Raw genomic sequence first — 18,171 nt, forward strand, 5'->3', positions numbered from 1 at the left:
AGACGATAAATGTAACTGTTTCAAAGAGAAAAGCGGCCAATGTGAAGATTTGGCAATACATTCGATTCGATAGCAAATGACGAAAGCGATCGGATTTCTCAGGTTTTTACTACATATGAACACTTTCTACATTCTCCCGTGCAACGTGGCGTACAGACGTAATTTCATGCAAAATCCTAAGGTCCTAGCTCATGTCCAATGCAACAAAGCCGCAAATAAGTGAATAACCGATCGCTTAAACTTGAATAGTACTGCTTCCTACTTTCGATTACATCTTCTTGGAAGCTTTTTCTGTGTTCTATTATGATGTTTTTAGTTTTTTCCACATATTGCAAACACGTGACACAAATTTCCAGACGATAAATGTAACCGTTTCAGAGAGAAAAGCGGCCAATATGAAGATCTGGCAAATAAGTCGATTCGATAGCAAATGACGAAAGCGGGCGGATTTCTGAGGTTTTTAATACATATGAACACTTTCCACATTCTCCCGTGCAACGTGGCGTACGGACGTACTTTTATGCAAAATCTTAAGGTCCTAGATCATGTCCAATGCACCAAAGCCGGCAAATTAGTAAATAACCAATAGCTAAAACGTGAATAGTACTGCTTCCTACTTTCGATTACATCTTCTTAGAAGCTTTTTCTGTGTTCTATCATGATGTTTTCAGATTTTTCCGCATATTGCAAACACGTGGCACAAATTTCCAGACGATAAATGTTACCGTTTCAGAAAGAAAAGCGGCCAATGTGAAAATCTGGCAATTAATTAGATTCGATAGCAAATGACGATAGCGGGCGGATTTCTGAGGTTTTTACTACATATGAATACTTTCGACATTCTCGCGTGCAACGATGCGTACGGACGTAATATTATGAAAAATCTTAAGGTCCTAGCTCATGCCCATTGCACCAAAGCCGGCAAATAAGTCAATAGTATATTTCTGCTTGGTACTTTCGATTACGTCTTCTTAGAAGCTTTTTTGTGATCTAATATGATTTTTTCAGATTTTTCCTCATATTGCAATACGCGACATAAATTTTCAGACGATAAATGTAATTGTGTCAGAGATAAAAGCGGCCCATGTGAAGATCTGGCAATAAAATAGATTCGGTAGCAAATGACGAAAGCTGGCGGTTTTCTGTAGTTTTTACTACATATGAACAGTTTCCACACTCCCCCGTGCAAAGTGTTTTCCAGACGTCGTTTCATGCAAAACTTTAGGTCGTCGGACATGTCCAATGTACCAAAGGCGGAAAATAAGTGAATAACCGACTACTAAATCTTGAATAGTACTGCTTCTTATTGGCGATTACATCTTCTTAGAATGTGCTTCTGTATTATACTATGTTGCTTTTGTGTCGCCACATACCGCGGCAAGCGACCTATCTTTGCAGACGATGAATGTAACCGTTTCAGAGAGAAGAGCGGCCAATGTGGCGATCTGCCATTAAGTCGATTCGATAGCAAATGACGCAAACGGGGGTATTTCTCAGGTTTTTACTACATATGAACACTTTTCACATTTTCATATGCAACGCGTCTGCTAGACCTCCCCTCATGCAAAATCTTAAGGTACTAACTCATGTACAAGGCACCAAAGTCGGCAAAAAATTCAATTATCGGTAATTAAAACTTGAATTGTATTGCTTCTTGCTGGCTACTACATCAACTTAGAAGCTTCTTCTGTGTTCTACTATGGTGCCTTTAGTGTCTCCGCATACCTCAGAACGCGACATAGCTTTGCACACGATAAATGTAACCGTTTCAGAGAGAAGAGCAGCCAATGTGACGATCTGGCATAAAGTAGATTCGATAGCAAATGACGAAAACGAACGGATTTCTCTGGTTTTTACTACATATGAACACTTTCCACATTTTCCAGTGCAACGCGGCTGCTAGACCTCCTTTCATGCAAAATCTTAACGTCCCAGCTAATGGACAAGGCACCAAAACTAGCTAATAAGTCAATAATCGATAACTAAAACTTGAATTGTACTGCATCTTACTGGCTAATACATCAACTTAGAAGCTTCTTCTGTGTTCTACTATGGTGCTTTTAGTGTCTCCTTTCACCGCAGCACGCGGCACAGCTTTGCACACGCTAATTGTAACCGTTTCAGTGAGAAGAGCGGCCAATGAGACGATCTGACATTAAGTCGATTCGATAACAAATAACGAAAACGGGAGGATTTCTGAGGGTTTTACTACATATGAAGACATTTTGCATTCACCCGTGCAACGCGGCTGCTAGTCCTCCCTTCATGCAAAATCTTAAGGTCTTAGCTCATTTCCAAGGCACCGACGAAGGGAAAAACGTCAGTAATCGATAAATAAAACTTGAATTTTACTGCTTCTTACTGGCTATTACATCAACTTAGAAGCCTCTTCTGTGTTCTACTATGGTGCTTTTAGTGTCTCCGCATTCCGCACCGCGCGACATCGTTTTACACACAATAAATGTAACCGTTTCAGAGAGAAGAGCGGCCAGTGTGACCAACTGACATAAGGTCGATTCGATAGCAAGTGAAGAAAAGGGGCGGATTTCTTAGCTTTTTACTACATATGAACACTTTTATCATTCTCCCGAGCAACGTGGCTGATATTCCTCCCTTCATGCAAAATTAAAAAGGTCCTAGCCCATGTCCAAGGCATCAAAGGCGGCTAAAAAGTCAAAAATCGATAACTAAACTTGAATTGTACTGCTACTTACTGGCTATTACATTAACTTAGAAGCTTATTCTGTGTTCTAATATGGTGCTTTTAGTGTCTCCGCATTCCGCAGCACGCGACATAGCTTTGCACGCGATAAATGTAACCGTTTCAGGAGAAGAGCGGTCAACGTGACCATATGACACTGAGTCGATTCGATTGCAGATGACGAAAACAGGCGGATTTCTTAGGTTTTTACTACATATGAACACTTTTTATATTTTCACGTGCAACGTGGCAGCTAGGCGTCCCTTCATGCAAAATCTTAAGGTCCTAGCTCATGTCCATGGCACCAAAGCCAGCTCAAAAGTCAAAAATCGATAACTAAACTTGAATTGTACTGCTTCTTACTGGCATTTACATGAAATTAGAAACTTCTTCTGTGTTCTTTTATGGGGATTTTAGTGTCTCCGCATCCGCAGCAGGCGACATAGCTTTGCACATGATAAATGTCACTGTTCTACATCTACATCTACATCTACATGACTACTCTGCAATTCACATTTAAGTGCTTGGCAGAGGGTTCATCGAACAACAATCATACTATCTCTCTACTATTCCACTCTCGAACAGCGAGCGGGAAAAACGAACACCTAAACCTTTCTGTTCGAGCTCTGATTTCTCTTATTTTATTTTGATGATCATTCCTACCTATGTAGGTTGGGCTCAACAAAATATTTTCGCATTCGGAAGAGTAAGTTGGTGACTGAAATTTCGTAAAAAGGTCTCGCCGCGACGAAAAACGTCTATGCTGTAATGACTTCCATCCCAACTCGTGTATCATATCTGCCACACTCTCTCCCCTATAACGCGGTAATACAAAACGAGCTGCCTTTCTTTGCACCCTCACGATGTCCTCCGTCAATCCCACCTGGTAAGGATCCCACACCGCGCAGCAATATTCTAACAGAGGACGAACGAGTGTAGTGTAAGCTGTCTCTTTAGTGGACTTGTTGCATCTTCTAAGTGTCCTGCCAATGAAACGCAACCTTTGGCTCGCCTTCCCGACAATATTATCTATGTGGTCCTTCCAACTGAAGTTGTTCGTAATTTTAACACCCAGGTACTTAGTTGAATTGACAGCCTTGAGAATTGTACCATTTATCGAGTAATCGAATTCCAACGGATTTCTTTTGGAACTTAAGTGGATCATCTCACACTTTTTTTATTTAGCGTCAACTGCCACCTGACACACCATACAGCAATCTTTTCTAAATCGCTTTGCAGCTGATACTGGTCTTCGGATGACCCTACTAGACGGTAAATTACAGCATCATCTGCGAACAGTCCAAGAGAACTGCTCAGATTGTCACCCAGGTCATTTATATAGATCAGGAACAGTAGAGGTCCCAGGACGCTTCCCTGGGGAACACCTGATATCACTTCAGTTTTACTCGATGATTTGCCGTCTATTACTACGAACTGCGACCTTCCTGACAGGAAATCACGAATCCAGTCGCACAACTGAGACGATACCCCATAGCTCCGCAGCTTGATTAGAAGTCGCTTGTGAGGAACGGTGTCAAAAGCTTTCCGGAAATCTAGAAATACGGAATCAACTTGAGATCCCCTGTCGATAGCGGCAATTACTTCGTGCGAATAAAGAGCTAGCTGCGTTGCACAAGAGCGATGTTTTCTGAAGCCATACTGATTACGTGTCAATAGATCGTTCCCTTCGAGGTGATTCATAATGTTTGAATACAGTATATGCTCCAACACCCTACTGCAAACCGACGTCAATGGTATAGGTCTGTAGTTAAATGGATTACTCCTACTACTCTTCTTGAACACTGGTGCGACCTGCGCAATTTTCCAATCTGTAGGTACAGATCTATCGGTGAGCGAGCGGTTGTATATGAGTGCTAAGTAGGGAGCTATAGTATCAGCGTAATCTGAAAGGAACCTAATCGGTATACAATCTGGACCTGAAGACTTGCCCGCATCAAGCGATTTGAGTTGCTTCGCAACCCCTAAGGTATCTACTTCTAAGAAACTCATGCTAGCAGATGTTCGTGTTTCAAATTCTGGAATATTCCATTCGTCTTCCCTGCTGATGGAATTTCGGAAAACTGCGTTCAATAACTCCGCTTTAGCGGCACAGTCGTCGATAACAGTACCATCGGCACTGCGCAGCGAAGGTATTGACTGCGTCTTGCCGCTTGTGTACTTTACATACGACCAGAATTTCTTCGGATTTTCTACCAAATTTCGAGACAATGTTTCGTTGTGGAACCTATTAAAGGCATCTCGCATCGAAGTACGTGCCAAATTTCGCGCGTCTGTAAATTTTAGCCCATCTTCAGGATTTCGCGTTCTTCTGAACTTCGCATGCTTTTTCCGTTGCCTCTTCAACAGCGTTCGGACCTTTTTATGAGTACCACGGGGGATCCGTTCCATCTCTTACCAATTTATGAGGTATGAATATCTCAATTGCTGTTGCTACTATATCTTTGAATTTGAGCCACATCTCGTCTACATTCGCATAGTCAGTTCGGAAGAAATGGAAATTGTCTTTTAGGAAGGCTTCTAGTGGCACTTTATCCGCTTTTTTAAATAAAATTATTTTGCGTTTGTTTCTGATGGATTTGGAAGAAATGGTATTGAGCGTAGCTACAATGACCTTGTGATCACTAATTCCTGTATCAGTCATGATGCTCTCTATCAGCTCTGGATTGTTTGTGGCCAAGAGGTCAAGTGTGTTTTCGCAACCATTTACAATTCGCGTGGGTTCGTGGACTAACTGCTCGAAATAATTTTCGGAGAATGCATTTAGGACAATCTCGGAAGACGTTTTCTGCCTACCACCGGTTTTGAACAAGTATTTTTGCCAACATACCGAGGGTAGGTTGAGTCCCCACCAACTATAACTGTATGAGTGGGGTATTTATTTGTTACGAGACTCAAACTTTCTCTGAACTGTTCCGCAACTATATCATCGGAGTCTGGGGGTCGGTAGAAGGAGCCAATTATTAACTTAATTCGGCTGTTAAGTATAACCTCCACCCACACCAATTCGCACGGAGTATCTACTTCGACTTCACTACAAGATAAACCACTACTGACAGACACAAACACTCCACCACCAATTCTGCCTAATCTATCTTTCCTGAACACCGTCTGAGACTTCGTAAAAATTTCTGCAGAACTTATTTCAGGCTTTAGCCAGCTTTCTGTACCTATAACTATATCAGCTTCTGTGCTTTCTATTAGCGCTTGAAGCTCAGGGACTTTTCCAGCGCAACTACAACAATTTACAACTAAAATTCCGACTGTTCCTTGATCCAAGCACGTCCTGTAATTGCCAAGCACCCTTTGACATTTCAGCCCATCCCGCACTTTCCCGAGGCCTTCTAACCTAAAAAACCGCCCAGTCCACGCCACACAGCCTCCGCTACCCGTGTAGCCGCCAGCTGAGTGTAGTGAACTCCCGACCTATTCAGCGGAACCCGAAACCCAACCACCCTATGGCGCAAGTCTAGGAATCTGCAGCCAATACAGTCGCAAAACCGTCTGAGCCTCTGATTCAGACCCTCCACCCGGCTCTGCACCAAAGATCTGCAGTCGGTTCTGTCAACGATGCTGAAGATGGTGAGCTCTGCCTTCATCTCGTAAGCAAGACCGGCAGCCTTCACCAAATCAGATAGCCGCTGGAATCCAGAGAGAATTTCCTCAGATCCAAAGCGACTCAATTCATTAGTGCCGACATGTGCCACCACCTGCAGCAGGCTGCACCCTGTGCTCTCCATAGCATCCGGAAGGACCCTTTCCACATCAGGAATGACTCCTCCCGGAATGCACACGGAGTGCACACTGGATTTCTTCCCCTCCTTAGCCGCCGTATCCCTAAGGGGCCCCATTACGCGCCTAACATTGGAGCTCCCAACTACCAGTAAGCCCACCCTCTGCGATTGCCTGGACCTTGAAGGCTGAGAATGATCCTCTGAAACAGGGCAGGCAGCTGCATCTGGCTCAGCCAGAGACAGTGCGTGAAACCGGTTTGTCAGACGCACCAGGGAGGCTTTCTGTTCAGCCTCCGGGGACGCCTTTCGCTGCCTGCCACGCCTTGGAACGACCTCCCAATCAACCACAGGCGAGGGCTCAGCCCCATTGCGGGCAGCAACCGGGGCAACCACAGCGGCAGACCGATCTGGGGACAGACGGGACGAGGTTGACATCCCCGTGATACCCTAGTCCGGCTCCCCACAGTGGTGCCCATTGGAAACAGCCTCAAGCTGCGCGACCGAAGTCAGCGCCGATTGCAGCTGTGAGGGAAGGGATGCCAAGTCAGCCCTCATCGGAACACAGCAATCGCAGTCCCTGTCCATTCTAATCGATGTTTAACAACACAAGTCCTTGCCTAGATAACGCAAGCGGAACACGCAAAGAATGTATCAACTAACCTGTACAAATGCCTAACGACTGCGCTACAATCTGCTGATTTTACGATTACAGTAACTAAAACTCGAAATTGCACCTCCTATACGAAACTCACACGCAATTTAAATAAGAATCTACGAAGTAAACACAGGGAAGAGCGGCCAATGTGACGATCTGACATTAAGTCGATTCGATAGCAAATGACGAAAACGGGCGGATTTCTTAGGTTTTTTTTACATATGAACACTTTTCACATTCTCCCGTGCAACGTGGCTGCTAGTCCTCCCTTCATGCAAAATCGTAAGGACCTAGCTCAAGTCCAAGGCACCGAAGCCGGCTAAAAAGTCAAAAATAGATAACTATACTTGAATTGTACTGCTGGTTACTGGCTATTACATCAACATAGAAGCTTCTTCTGTGTTCTACTGTGGTGCTTTTAGTGCCTCCGCATATCGCAGCACGCAACATAGCTTTGCACACCATAAATGTAACCGTTTCAGAGAGAAGAGCGGCCAATGTGACGATCTGACATTAAGAAAATTCGACAGCAAATGACGAAAACGGACGAATTTCTCAGGTTTTTACTACATATGTACACTTTTCACATTCTGACGTGAGAGGTGGCTGCTAGTCCTACCTTCATGCAAAATTGTAAGGTCCTAGCTCAGTCCGATGCACCAAAGCCGTCTAAAAATTCAAAATTCGATAACTAAAACTTGAATTGCTATGCTTCTTACTGTTTATTACTTCAACTTAGAAGCTACTTCTGTGTTCTACTATGGTACTTTTAGTGTCTGCGCATTTCGCAGCACGCCACATAGTTTTGCACACGAAAAATGTACCAGTTTCATTGAGAAGAGCGGCCAATGCGACGATCTGACATTAAGTCGATTCGATAGCAAATGACGAAAACGAGCGGATTTCTTAGGTTTTTACTACATTCGATCACTTTACACATTCTCCCGTGCTACGTGGCTGCTAGTCCTTCCTTCATGCAAAATCTTAAGGTCCTAGTTCATGTCCAAGGCACCAAAGCCGGATAAAAAGTCAAAGATTAATAACTATAACTTGAATTGTACTGCTTCTTACTGGTTATTACATCAACTTAGAAGCTCCTTCTGTGTTCTACTATGGTGATTTTTGAGTCTCCGAATTTTGCAGCACGCAACATAGCTTTGCACACGATAAATGTAACCGTTTCAGAGAGAAGAGCGGCCAATGTGACGATATGACATAAAGTCGATTCGATAGCAAAGGAAGAAAACAGGCGGATTTCCTACGTTTTTACGACATATGAACACTTTTCACATTCTCCCGTGCAACGTGGCTGCTAGGCGTCCCTTCATGCAAAATCGTAAGGTCCTAGGTCATGTCCAAGGCACCAAAGCCAGCTAAGAAGTATACAATCGATAGCTAAAATTATTGTTTTACTGCTTCATACTGGCTATTCCATCAACTTAGAGGATTCATCTGTGTTCTACTATGGTGCTTTTAGTGTTTCCCCATATCGCAGCACGCGACATAGCTTTGCACACGACAAATGTAACCGTTTCAGAGAGAAGAGCGGCCAATGTGACGATCTGACATTAAGTCGATTCGACAGCAAATGACGAAAACGGGCGGATTCCTAGGGTTTTACTACATATGAACTCTTTTCACATTCTCCCGTGCAACGTGGCTGCTAGTCCTTACTTCTTGCAAAATCTTAAGGTCCTTGCAAAATGTCCAAAGCAATAAAGCCGGCTAAAAAGTCAAAAATCGATAACTAAACTTGAATTGTAGTGCTTCTTACTGGCTATTACATCAACTTAGTAACTTCTTCTGTGTTCTTTATGAAGCTTTTTGTTTCTCCGCATTACGCATCACGCGACATAGCTTTGCACACGATAAATGTAACCGTTTCAGAGAGAAGAGCGGACAACGTGACCATATGACATTGAGTCGATTCGATAGCAGATGACGAAAACAGGCGGATTTCTTAGGTTTTTACTACATATGAAAACTTTTTACATTCTCCGGTGCAACGTGGCAGCTAGTCCTCCCTTCATGCAAAATCTTAAGATCCTAGCTCATTTCCAAGGCACCAAAGCCAGCTCAAAAGTCAAAAATCGATAACTAAACTTAAATTGTACTGCTTCTTACTGACATTTACATCAAATTAGAAACTTCTTCTGTGGTCTACTATGGTGCTTTTAGTGTCTCCGCATTCCGCAGCACACAACATAGCTTTGCACACGATAAATGTAACCGTTTCAAAGATAAGAGCGGCCTACGTGGCCATCTGACATTAAGTCGATTCGATAGCAAGTGACGAAAACGCTTGGATTTCTTAGGTTTTTGATACATATGAACACTTTTCACATTATTCCGTGCAATGTAGCTAATAGTCCTCCCTTCATGCAAAATCTTAAGGTCCTAGCTCAGTCCAGGGCACCAAAGCCGGCTAAAAAGTCAAAAGTCGATAACTAAACTTGAATTGTACAGCTGGTTACTGGCTATTACATCAACTTAGAAACTTCTTCTGTGTTCTACTATGGTGCCTTTAGTGTCTCCGCATATCGCAGCACGCGACATAGCTTTGCACACCATAAATGTAACCGTTTCAGAGAGAAGAGCGGCCAATGTGACGATCTGACATTAAGTCGATTCGATAGCAAATGACGAATACGGGCGGATCTCTAAGGTTTTTACTACATATGAAAACTTTTCACATTCTCCGGTACAACGTGGCAGCTAGTCCTCCCTTCATGCAAAATCTTAAGGTCCTAGTTTAGTCCAAGGCACCAAAGCCCGCTAAAAAGTCAAAAATCGATAAATAAACTTGAATTGTACTGCTTCTTACTGGCTATTACATCAACTTAGAAGCTTTTTCTGTGTTCTACTATTGTGCTTTTAGTGTCTCTGCGTTCCGTAGCACGCGACATAGATTTGCACACAATAAATGTAACCGTTTCAGAGAGAAGAGCGGCCAATTTGACGATCTGACATTAAGTCGATTCGATAGCAAATGACGAGAGAGGGCGGATTTCTTATGGTTTTCGTACATATTAACACTTTTCACATTCTCCCGTACAACGTGGCTGCTAGTCCTCCCTTCATAGAAATTCGTAACGGCCTAGCTCATGTCCAAGGCACTACAGCCGGCTAATAAGTTTATAATCGATAGCTAAAACTATTATTTTACTGCTTTATACTGGCTATTCCATCAACTTAGAAGCTTCATCTGTGATCTACTATGGGGCTTTTAGTGTTTCCGCATATAGCAGCACGCGACATAGCTTTGCACACGACAAATGTAACCGTTTCAGAGAGAAGAGCGGCCAATGTGACGATCTGACATTAAGTCGATTCGACATCAAATGACGAAAACGGGCGGATTGGTAGGTTTTTACTACATATGAACACTATTCACATTCTCCCGTGCAACGTGGCTGCTAGTCCTTCCTTCATGCAAATTCTTAAGGTCCTAGCTCAGTCCAAGGCACAAAAGCCGTTTAAAAAGTCAAAAATCGATAACTAAAACTTGAATTGTTATGCCTCTTAGTGTATTTTTACATCAACTTAGAAGCTACTTCTGTGTTCTACTACGGTACATTTAGTGTCTGCGCATTCCGCAGCACGCCACATAGTTGTACACACGATAAATGTAACCGTTTCATAGAGAAGAGCGGCCAATGTGACGATCTGACATTAATTCGATTCGATAGCAAATGACGAAAACGCTCGGATATCTTAGGTTTTTTTTACATATGAACACTTCTCACATTTTCCCGTACAACGTGGCTGCTAGTCCTCCATGCAAAATCGTAAGTTCCCAGCTCATGTCCAAGGCACCAAAGCCGGCTAAAAAGTCACAAATCGTTAACTATAACTTGAATTGTACTGCTTCTTATTGGCTATTACATCAACTTAGAAGCTTCTTCTGTGTTCTACTATGGTGCTTGTACAGTCTCCGCATTCCGCAGCACGAGACATAGCTTTGCACAAGATAAATTTAACCGTTTCAGACAGAAGAGCGGCCAGTGTGACGATCTGACATTAAGTCGATTCGATAGCAAATGACGAAAACGGGCGGATTTCTTAGGTTTTTACTACATATGAACAACTTTCACGTTCTCCCGTGCATCGTGGCTGCTAGTCCTCCCTTCATACAAAATAGTAAGGTACTAGCTCATTTCAAAGGCACCAATGCCAGCTTAAAAGTCAAAAATAGATAAATAATACTTGAATTGTACTGTTTCTTACTGGTTATTACATCAACTCAGAAGCTCCTTCTGTGTTCTACTATGGTGCTTTTAGTGTCTCCGAATTCCGCATCACGCGACATAGCTTTGCACACGATAAATGTCACCGTTTCAGAGGGAAGAGCGGCCAATGTGACGATCTGACATTAAGACGATTCGATAGCAAATGACGAAAACGGGCGGATTTCTTAGGTTTTTACTACATATGAACACCTTTCACGTTCTCCCGTGCATCGTGGCTGCTAGTCCTCCCTTCATACAAAATAGTAAGGTACTAGCTCATTTCCAAGGCACCAATGCCAGCTTAACAGTCAAAAATAGATAAATAAAACTTGAATTGTACTGTTTCTTACTGGTTATTACATCAACTTAGAAGCTCCTTCTGTGTTCTACTATGGTGCTTTTAGTGTCTCCGCATTCCACAGCACGCGACATAGCTTTGCACACGTTGAATGTAACAGTTCAGAGAAAAGAGCGGCCAATGTGACCATCTGACATTAAGTCGATTCAATAGCAAATAACCAAAGAGGGGCGGATTTATTAGGTTGTTACTACTTACGAAAACTTTTCACATTCGCCCGTTTAACGTGGCTGCTAGTCCTCCCTTCATAGAAAGTCTTAAGGTCCTGGCTTATGTCCAAGTAACCAAAGGCGGCTAAATAGTAAATAACCGATAGCTAAAACTATTACTTTACTGCTTCTTACTGCCTATTACATCAACTTAGAAGCTTCTTCTGTTTTCTACTATGGTGCTTTTAGATTCTCCGCATTCCGCAGCACGCTACATATCTTTGCACACGATAAACGTAACCGTTTCAGAGAGAAGAGCGGTCAACGTGACGATATGATATTGAGTCGATTCGATAGCAGATGACGAAAACAGGCGGATATCTTAGGTTTTTACTACATGTGAACACTTTTTACATTCTCCCGTGCAACGTGGCAGGTAGGCGTCCCTTCATGCAAAATCTTAACGTCCTAGCTCATGTCCAAGGCACCAGAGCCAGCTCAAAAGTCAAAAATCGATAACTATACTTAAATTGTACTGCTTCTTACTGGCATTTACATCAAATTAGAAACTTCTTCTCTGTTCTTTTATGGTGCTTTTGTGTCTCTGCATTCCGCAGCACTCAACATAGCTTTGCACATGATAAATTTAACCGTTTCAGACAGAAGAGCGGCCAATGTGACCATCTGAATTTAATTCGATAGGAAATGACGAAAACGGGCGGATTTCTTACGTTTTTGCTACATATGAACATTTTTCACATGCTCCCGTGCAACATGGCTAATAGTCCTCCCTTCATGCAAAATCGTAAGGTCCTAGCTCATGTCCAAGGCACCACAGCCGCCTATAAAGTCAACAATCGATAACTAAAACTTGTGTTGTACTGCTTCTTACTGGTTATTACATCAACTTAGAAGCTCCTTCTGTGTTCTACTATGGTAATTTTAGTGTCTCCGAATTTCGCAGCACGCAACATAGCTTTGCACACGATAAATGTAACTGTTTCAGAGAGAAGAGTGGCCAGTGTGACGATCTGACATTAAGTCGATTCGATAGCAAATGACGAAAACGAGCGGATTTCTTAGGTTTTTACTACATTCGATCTCTTTTCACATTCTCAAGTGCAACGTGGCTGTTAGCCCTCCCTTCATGCAAAATATTAAGGTCCTACCTCATGTCCAAGGCACCAAAGCCTGCTAAAAAATCAAAAATCGATAGCTAAATTTGAGTTCTACTGCTTCTTACTGGCTATTACATCAACGTAGAGGCTTCTTCTGTGTTCTGCTATGGTGCTTTTAGTGTCTCCGCATATCGCAGCACGCAACATAGCTTTGCACACGATAAATGTAACCGTTTCAGAGACAGGAGCGGCCAATGTGACGATCTGATATAAAGTCGAATCGATAGCAAATGACGAAAACGAGCGGATTTCTTAGGTTTTTACTACATATGAACACGTTTCACATTCTCCCGTGCAACGTGGCTGCTAGTCCTCCCTTCATGCAAATTCTTAAGGTCCTAGCTCATGTCCAAGGCACCAAAGCCGGCTAAAAAATCAAAAATCGATAACTAAACTTTAATTGTACTGCTGGTTACTGGCTGTTACATCAACTTAGAAGCTTCTTCTGTGTTCTACTATGGTGCTAGTAGTGTCTACGCATTCCGCAGCACGCGACATAGCTTTGCACACGATAAATGTAACCGTTTCAGGGAGTAGAGCGGCCAATGTGACGATTTGATATTAAGTCACTTCGACAGCAAATGACGAAAACTAGTGGATTTCTTAGATTTTTACTACATTTGAACACATTTCACATTCTCCCTTGCAAAGTGGCTGCTAGTCTCCCCTTCATATAAATTCTTAAGGTCCTAGCTCAGTCCAAGGCACCAAAGCCGTCTAAAATGTCAAAAATCGATAACTAAAACCTGAATTGTTATGCCTCTTAGTGTTTTTTACATCAACTTAGAAGCTACTTCTGTGTTCTACTATGGTATTTTTAGTGTCTGCGCATTCCGCAGCACCCCAAATAGTTTTCCACACGATAAATGTAACCGTTTAATAGAGAAGAGCGGCCAATGTGACGATCTGACATTAAGTTGATTCGATAGCAAATGACGAAAACGGGCGAATTTCTTAGGTTTTTTTTTACATATGAACACTTTTCACATTCTCCCGTGCAACGTGGCTGCTAGTCCTCACTTCATGCAAAATCTTAAGGTCCTAGCTCATGTCCAAGGCACCAAATCCGGCTAAAAAGTCAAAAATCGTTAACTAAAACTTGAATTGTACTGCTTCTTATTGGCTATTACATCAACTTAGAAGCTTCTTCTGTGGTCTTCTATGGTGCTTTTAGTGTCTCCGCATTCCGCAGCACGCAACATAGCTTCGCACACGTTAAATGTAACCGTTATAGAGAGAGTAGCGGCCAATGTGAAAATCTGCCATTAAGTCGATTCGATAGCAAAATGACGAAAACGGGCGGATCTATTAGGTTTTTACTATATATGAACAGATTTCACATTCTTTCGTGCAACATGGCTCCTAGTCCTCCCATCATGAAAAATCTTAAGGTCCTAGCTCATGTGCAAGGCACCAAAGCCGCCTAAAAAGTCAATAATCGATAGCTAAAACTATTATTTTACTGCTTCATACTGGCTATTCCATGAACTTAGAAGGTTCATCTGTGTTCTACTATGGTGCTTTTAATGTTTCCGCATATCGCAGCACGCGACATAGCTTTGCACACGACAAATATAACCGTTTCAGAGAGAAGAGCGGCCAATGTGACGATCTGACATTAAGTCGATTCGACAGCAAATGACGAAAACGGGCGGATTCCTAGGTTTTTACTACATATGAACACTTTTCACATTCTCCCGTGCAACGTGGCTGCTAGTCCTTACTTCTTGCAAAATCTTAAGGTCCTAGCAAAATGCCCAAATCACAAGAAGCCGGCTAAAACGTCAAAAATCGATAACTAAACTTGAATTGTAGTGCTTCTTACTGGCTATTACATCAACTTAGAAGCTTCTTCTGTGTTCTAATGTGGTGCTTTTAGAGTCTCCGCATATCGCAGCACGTGACATAGCTTTGCACACCATAAATGAAACCGTTTCGGAGAGAAGAGCGGCCAATGTGACGATCTGACAATAAGTCAATTGGATACAAATGACGAAAACGGACGAATATCTCATGTTTTTACTACATATGAACACTTTTCACATTCTCCCGTGCAACGTGACTGCTAGTCCTCCCTTCATGCAAAATCTTAAGGTTCTCGCTCATGTCCAAGGCACAAAATCCGGCTAAAAAGTCAAAAATTGTTAACTGAAACTTGAATTGTACTGCTTCTTATTGGCTATTACATCAACTTAGAAGCTTCTTCTGTGGTCTACTATGGTGCTTTTAGTGTCTCTGCATTCCGCAGCACGCAACATAGCTTTGCACACGATAAATGTAACCGTTTCATTGATAAGAGCGGCCAACGTGCCCATCTGACATTAACTAAGGCTTGATTTGTACTGCTTCTTATTGGCTATTACATCAACTTAGAAGCTTCTTCTGTGGTCTAGTATGGTGCTTTTAGTGTCTGCGCATACCGCAGCACGCCACATAGTTTTGCACACGGTAAATGTAACCGTTTCATAAAGAAGAGCGGCCAATGTGACGCTCTGACATTAAGTGGATTCGATAGCAAATGACGAAAACGGGGGGATTACTTAGGTTTTTACTACATTAGATCACTTTTCACATTCTCACGTGCAACGTGGCGGCTAGTCCTCCCTTCATGCAAAATCTTAAGGTCCTAGCTCAGTCCAAGGCACCAAAGCCATCTAAAAACTCAAAAATCGATAACTAAAACTTGAATTGTTACTCCTCTTAGTGTTTTTTACAACAACTTAGAAGCTACTTCTGTGTTCTACTATGGTACATTTCGTGTCTGCGCATACTGCAGCACGCCACATAGTTTTGCACACGATAAATGTAACCGTTTCATAAAGAAGAGCGGCCAATGTGATGATCTGACATTAAGTCGATTCGATAGCAAATGACGAAAACGAGCGGATTTTTTAGGTTTTTACTACATCCGATCACTTTTCACGTTCTCCCGTGCAACGTGGCTGATAGTCCACCCTTCATGCAAATTCTGAAGGTCCTAGCTCTGTCCCGTGCACCACAGCCGGATAAAAAGTCAAAAATCGATAACTAAACTTAAATTTTACTGCTTCTTACTGACATTTACATCAAATTAAATACTTCTTCTGTGTTCTTTTATGGGGATTTCAGTGCCTCCGCATCCGCAGCAGGCGACATAGCTTTGCACATAATAAATGTCACCGTTTCAGAAGAAAGAGCGGCCAATGTGACGATCTGACATTAAGTCGATTCGATAGCAAATGACGAAAACGGGCAGATTTCTTAGGATTTTTTTTACATATGAACACTTTTCACATTCTCCCGTGCAAAGTGGCTGCTAGTCCTCCATTCATACAAATTCTTAAGGTCCTAGCTCATGTCCAAGGCACCAAAGCTGTCTAAAATGTCAAAAATCGATAACTGAACTTGAATTGTACTGCTTCTTACTGGCTATTACATCAACTTAGAAGTTTTATCTGTGTTCTACTGCGGCGCTTTTAGTGTCTCCGCATATCGCAGCACGCGACATAGCTTTGCATAGATAAATGTAACCATTTCAGAGAGACGAGCAGCCAATGTGACGATTTGATATTAAGTCAATTCAACAGCAAATGACGAAAACTCGCGGATTTCTTAGATTTTAACTACATTTGAACACATTTCACATTCTCCCGTGCAACGTGGCTGCTAGTCCTCCCTTCATACAAATTCTTAAGGTCCTAGCTCATGTCCAAGGCACCAAAGCCGGCTAAAAAGTCAAAAATAGATAACTAAAACTTGAATTGTTATGCCTCTTAGTGCTTTTTACATCAACTTACAAGCTACTTCTGTGTTCTACTATGGTACTTTTAGCGTCTCCGATTCCGCAGCACGCGACATAGTTTTGCACACGATAAATGTAACCGTTTCAAAGAGAAGAGCGGCCAGTGTGACGATCTGATATGAAGTCGAATCGATAGCAAATGACGAAAACGGGGGGATTACTTAGGTTTTTACTACATATGAACACTTTTCACATTCTCCCGTGCAACGTCGCTGCTAGTCCTCCCTTCATGGAAAATCTTAAGGCCCTAGGTCAGTCCAGGGCACCAAAGCCGTCTAAAAAGTCAAAAATCGATAACTAAAACTTGAATTGTTATGCCTCTTAGTGTTTTTTACATCAACTTAGAAGCTACTTTTGTGTTCTACTATGGTACTTTTAGCGTCTGCGCATTCCGCAGCACGCCACATAGTTTTGCACACGATAATTGTAACCGTTTCATTGAGAAGAGGGGCCAATGTGACGATCTGACATTAAGTCGATTCGATAGCAAATGACGAAAACGAGTGGATTTCTTAGGCTTTTAATACATTCGATCACTTTCCACATTCTCACGTGCAACGTGGCTGCTAGTCTTCCCTTCATGCAAAATCGTAAGGTCCTAGCTAATGTACAAGGCACCAAAGCCGCCTAAAAATTTAAAAATCAATCACTAAAACTTAAATTGTACTGCTCCTTACTAGCAATTACATCAACTTAGAAGCGTCTTCTGTGTTGTACTATGGGGCTTTTGGTGTCTCCGCATTCCTCAGCACGCGACATAGCTTTGCACACGATAAATTTATCAATTTCAGAGAGAAGTGCGGCCGATGTGACGACCTGACATTATGTCGATTCGATAGCAAATGACGAAAACAGGCGGGTTTCTTAGGTTTTTACTACATATGAACTCATTTTACATTCTCCCGCGCAACGTGGCTGCTAGTCCTCCCTTCATGCACAATCGTAAGGTCCTGGCTCATGTCCAAGGCACCAAACCCGTATAACATGTCAAAAATCAAAAACTAAACTTGAATTGTACTGCTGGTTACTGGCTATTACATCAACTTAGAAGCTTCTTCTGTGTTCTAATGTGGTGCTTTTAGAGTCTCCGCATATCGCAGCACGTGACATAGCTTTGCACACCATAAATGAAACCGTTTCGGAGAGAAGAGCGGCCAATGTGACGATCTGACAATAAGTCAATTGGATACAAATGACGAAAACGGACGAATATCTCATGTTTTTACTACATATGAACACTTTTCACTTTCTCCCGTGCAACGTGACTGCTAGTCCTCCCTTTATGCAAAATCGTAAGGTCCTAGCTCATGTCCAAGGCACCAAAGCCGGCTAAAAATTTAAAAATCGATCACTAAACCTTAAATTGTA

The sequence above is a fragment of the Schistocerca gregaria genome, unplaced genomic scaffold (genome assembly GCF_023897955.1).
Source record: "Schistocerca gregaria isolate iqSchGreg1 unplaced genomic scaffold, iqSchGreg1.2 ptg000214l, whole genome shotgun sequence".
NCBI classification, from domain to species: Eukaryota; Metazoa; Arthropoda; class Insecta; order Orthoptera; family Acrididae; genus Schistocerca; species Schistocerca gregaria.